The following is a 5,873-nucleotide window of genomic DNA, read 5'->3' as shown; positions in this document are numbered from 1 at the left end:
GTGAAATAGTTATTTAACTATAAAAATAGGTCCAAGCATAAAATATATAGAGAAATAAATAAACATTTAATTATTAAAAAGATTAATAGATTTATTTAAGTAGTAAGTATAGGAAAAGTAAACATTGAATGGTAGAAATAGATTTATTTAGATTAATAATATATGCACATATTTGGATTTAGAATATTGTTTAGAAAAAATATAAGTGTTGGAAAGGATGAAATGTGGAATATATTCATAAGATACATAGTTATGTCAATGTATATAGAAACCATAGGAATGAGAATAAATTAGGAAGAATTAGAGTTAAAATGTAATGAAATAAAAATATTAAAATATTAAAAAAAGGGGAGCTTTATATAAAATGGAGAGGGATATAGATGAAGAGAGAATGAAATTAGGATAAGATAAAGAATTATCAACAAAATTATTTAATTTAATACTGATGATGGGATAATTGGTCGGGATGCGATAAGTTGCAATTCTGAGCCAATTGGCCCTAGGTTCGGAATCCGAATCAAGACTCCACCAGTACGATAGGAGGGCATCGATTTCAAGATCCCAAAATTTTTAAAAGGTAAAGAATTTGACTATACAAAAATTACTCAATAAAAATAATAAATAAATAATAATAGATAAAAAAATGATGATAAAAATAATAATAATAATTCAAATATATAGTAAATAATTAATTTGTGAAAATGCAATATACATGACATTAATAAATAAATAAATAAAAATCTTAGACAACAACTAATTTAAAATTAAGCATTAAATGAAATCATAAACAATTTATCTAATTATAAAAGGAAAATATAAGAGTAACCTCGAATAAAAAACGTAAAGTAAAAAAAATAATAATTAGAAATAAAATAAAAAATATGATAATAAAAAATAAAATAAAATAAAAATAATAATTAAATAATAAAAAATGACAAAAAATAGATAATTGCATTAGCATAGAATATATATATGTTACATCATGCATATCATTGCATATAAATATTTTTGTTTTCGAGTTTAAGCTCCGATGATGGGATCTTCCGAAGATCTTGCGAAGGCAGGTATTCCTCGAAAAGTTCTCTAGGGGAAAAGGTGTCCTCGGGTCCCATCAGTATGATGGGAGGGCTTGAGAAACATCTTTAATAAAAGGCTTTTGCCAGAATTAGGTTCATATTCACGAAAACATTATTTTTAAATAAAAACGTATGATAACCCTGATGACAGGATTTATTCGTCGAATTTGCGAAGGTGAATTTCTTGAATAATTTCCTAGGTGAGAGAATACCCCAGATCCCACCAGTATGATGAGCGGATCCTAGAGAATATCCTCTATAAAAGGTTATTTGTCTAACATATATTATCTCATGACATGCATTTCATCTTCTCTCACATTTGCATTCCATTTTAGGTTAAATAGGAGAATAATAACTAAGAAAATATAGTGAACTTAAAAATTAAAGCCTAATAAGATAATCCAAGAATAGTACCGTTCATGGAATGGGCGTCTCGGGGGTGCTGATCCTTCCCCGGGTGTAACCGTACTCGTGAGCCTAGATCTAGAAAATCGCAGACCAGTTCAAGGTTCTCTTCGGCGGACTTAAAATTAATTTAAGGCTTCGTCGATTAGAATCAAGTCAATAGGTAGCCAATCGCACCTAGTAAAAAAAGATTGGTGGCAACTTCTAGTTTTTAGAGTTTTCACTCGCGTCTGACGGTCGAGTTCTCGGACTCGTACGTTACGATAATAAGTTTATCAAATTTTCTATTGATGTTGGGATTGGACTTGTGAGATTATTATAAGACAATTTAAGATTAGAAAGAAATCTTAACATTCCAATTTCTTCAAGAATTGATCCAGAAAGTATGTTAATGTGAAGGTGAAGAAGGGTTAAGTTTACCGAATTTCCTATTGAAGTTGGGATTGGACCAGTAAATTTGTTTTCAGACAAATCAAGGTAAGAAAGAGATCTCAGCAATCCAATTTCTTGGGGAATGGAAATAGAGAGTTTGTTATTGTAAAGGTAAAAAACAGATAAGTTTGTCAAATTTCCCATTGAAGCTGGGATTAGACTTGTGAAATTGTTGTTGGACAATTCAAGGTCAGAAAGAGATCTTAACAACTCAATTTCTTTGGGAATGGAATCAGAGAGTTTGTTGTTGTAAAGGTAAAGAAAGGATAAGTTTAGAAAATTTCCTATTGAAGCTGGGATTGGACCTATAAAATTGTTTTCAGACAATTCGAGGTCAAAAAGAGATCTTAGCAACCCAGTTTCTTTGGAAATGGAACCTGAGAGTTTGTTGTTGTTAAGGTAAAGAATGGATAAGTTTATCAAATTTCCTATTGATGTTGGGATTGGACCTATGAAATTGTTGTAAGATAATTTAAGGTTAGAAAGAGATCTTAACATGCCAATTTCTTGAGGAATGGATCTGGAAAGTACGTTAATGTGAAAGTGAATAAGGGTTAAGTTTACCAAATTTTCTATTGAAGCTGGGATTGGACCTGTAAATTTGTTTTTAGACAAATCAAGGTAAGAAAGAGATCTTAGCAATCCAATTTCTGGGGGAATGGAACCAGAGAGTTTGTTGCTGTAAAGGTAAAAAACAGATAAGTTTGTCAAATTTCTTACTGAAGCTGGGATTGGACCTGTGAAATTGTTGTTAGATAGTACAAGCTTAGAAAGAGATATTAAGAACCTAATTTTTTAGGGAATAAGACCAGAGAGTTTGTTGTTGTGAAGGTAAAGAACGGATAAGTTTGNAAATTGTTGTAAGATAATTTAAGGTTAGAAAGAGATCTTAACATGCCAATTTCTTGAGGAATGGATCTGGAAAGTACGTTAATGTGAAAGTGAATAAGGGTTAAGTTTACCAAATTTTCTATTGAAGCTGGGATTGGACCTGTAAATTTGTTTTTAGACAAATCAAGGTAAGAAAGAGATCTTAGCAATCCAATTTCTGGGGGAATGGAACCAGAGAGTTTGTTGCTGTAAAGGTAAAAAACAGATAAGTTTGTCAAATTTCTTACTGAAGCTGGGATTGGACCTGTGAAATTGTTGTTAGATAGTACAAGCTTAGAAAGAGATATTAAGAACCTAATTTTTTAGGGAATAAGACCAGAGAGTTTGTTGTTGTGAAGGTAAAGAACGGATAAGTTTGTCAAATTTCCTATTGAAGCTGGGATTAGACCTGTGAAATTGTTGTGAGATACTTCGAGGTCAAAAAGAGATTTTAATAACCCGATTTCTTAAGGAATAGAACCAGAGAGTTTGTTGTTGTGAAGGTCAAGAATGGATAAGTTTGTCAAATTTCCTATTGAAGCTGGGATTGGACTTGTGAAATTGTTGTGAGATAATTCAAGGTCGGAAAAAGATCTTAATAACCCGATTTCTTGAGGAATGGAACTAGAGAGTTTGTTATTATGAAGGTAAAGAACGGATAAGCTTATCAAATTTCTTATTGAAGTTGGGATTGGACCTGTGAAACTATTCTGAGACAAAAAAAGGTCAACAAGAGATCTTAACAATCTAATTTCTCGAAAAATGGAACCAAAGAATTTATTGTTGTAAAGGTAAAGAACAGATAAATTTATCAAATTTCCTATCGAATGAATACTTTCATAAAGTGAGTTATTGCTAAGATCAGTATGAGTAAGGTTGGGAAACACGGAGAAGTTCAAACCTTAAAACTTGCCTTTCAAACCTGAAGAGGAAAGGTTTAGATGAGTGATGCTCCCAAACGAACCACGTATCCTTGCCCAAGTGCAGGGCCTGGTTCCAACCCAAGAAGACAAGGTGGATTGACTTTCCTTGTCAAGACTAGCCTTCTATAGTGGAAGTGCCTCTACTTCTGTCACTCTTACAGGAGCTGTTGCAGATATTGAAGAAGCAGTAGAAGCAATGAAGTGGAAAGAAGAAACTAAAACAAGGTTGAGGAAGAATATGACTTTAAGTGGCAAAGGCATCGTAACTCTTATGAGATTTTGTTGATATGGGCTGTTTATTGGCAGATGAACAATCAGACATTTATAAACAAATTTTTTTTTTTGCTGAAAGGCATTGAGAATAATTGATAGAATCTTTGAATTGACATTTTCAGATATGGGCTGTCCATGGAATAGTACGTAGCTACTTCTTTGCACCTACTTTGTAAAGCTTTAAATCAGAAACTTTCTACAACACTTAGAAGTTAGAGATATATTAATGTGTGCGCTTGTTCAATGTTTGGTTAAAACATGCATACATATTCAATTGTTTGTTTTCCACTTTCCCTGAATTTGTTATCATAAAATTGTATGATCCACTGAAACTGTATAATTCTAGGTAAGTTAAAAGACTATTTACTTTTCATTTCCAATTGTCTTTCTCCGCTTTCTTCTAGGAACCGATCATGTTATTCTTTAGTACTGATACACACTTCTTTTTATCAATTTATGGGTTTTGATTTTCAAAATTAATTTTTATTTGATTTTTTTAAAGAGATGACTACAACAAAATTGGGATTTAATTACACTTTTTTAGTTAACATATCTTTTTGTGTAATGAAATTTTAAAAATGTAGCTATTTAATTTTATAGTTTCATTTTTTCCACATTTAGTAACAATGTAAAGATGTATCGTTTTTACTAGTGTATGCAATCTCTATAATTATATTTTATTTATAATGCTATCAAAAATTTATATAGTATAGTCAAATCTACAAAAGTATTGTAAAAAGTATAAAAAAGTGTTATTAAAAATATTTTTAATGACGCATTTTGAAAATATATTGTCTTAAGTCAAATTTATTGTAGTGAGAGAATCTGACAAACTTAACCTAAAAAAACTTTATCTAAGTTTGTCCATATTTTGAAGATATCAGGTGGAAACTTTCTCACTAATTATCTTTTATTTTTGTTTATTTCTTTCCCTGCTAAAACTGCTTTATATTTCATACAATTTGATTTCAACTGCAAAGAAATATTGAACAATTACTTATTTCCTAATAGAAGACTCGACTTAAGGGTCTATTTCTCACTATATATGTTTTTTTTTTATCATTTAAGAGACACAAGAAAATGGGACCGTTTCCATGCTTATGAGTTATTTTCGATCATTATCATCAAAAATTAAAATAGGCCAAATGAATTGAAAGAGGTTAATTTTACAAAATCATCTTGACCTGCTGGCTGTTATATATATGTTCAGGATGGATAAGTTACATTTTTTTAATTTTAAATTAAAAGAATTAGAGTTATGTGCACTTTTCTGAACCAATTTCAAGATAAACCAAACCCTTAATTTAAGAAAAAAAGGAGAAGCTAAAATAGTTAGAACTGGTTGACCATATACTATGTGGGTATAGCTGAGGGTAGAATGGAAAGGACCAAAATTGCATAATGAGAAATGGATCAAGTAAAGAAAGAAAAATAAAAAGGAAAACAAAGTTGAAAAAATAGTAAAACTTTTTTAACTGCAAAAAGAATTTTGATTTCATATTTGAATTTTAAATTCCCAAAATTAGAAAAAAAATGTATATACAAATGGAATTCAAATGAAATGCAAATGAAGTGAGAGAGAAAAGAGTTTGAGATTTCTAAGAAAGAGAAGACAAAGGAAGGTATTAATAATTACGGAAAAATGAAGGTCAATTGATGAAAGCATGTATTTACCCAAATATTACATGGAGAAGACTTGGGCTCTAAAGTCTTCGATTGTGATTGTAGTTAGACGACAACCACATTTATAAGATAATTAATAGGACAAGATAATTTGATGGAACATCATGATCATACGATAAATGCTTTGTCTAAAATATACATAAATCTCCGTCATTGTTATTGACTTATTATTCGTAAACTCATGTATCAAATTAAAGGGATTAACCCCATT

This window comes from Theobroma cacao, chromosome 8 (assembly GCF_000208745.1).
Source record: "Theobroma cacao cultivar B97-61/B2 chromosome 8, Criollo_cocoa_genome_V2, whole genome shotgun sequence".
NCBI lineage: Eukaryota > Viridiplantae > Streptophyta > Magnoliopsida > Malvales > Malvaceae > Theobroma > Theobroma cacao.
This window is presented reverse-complemented; position numbering follows the sequence as displayed.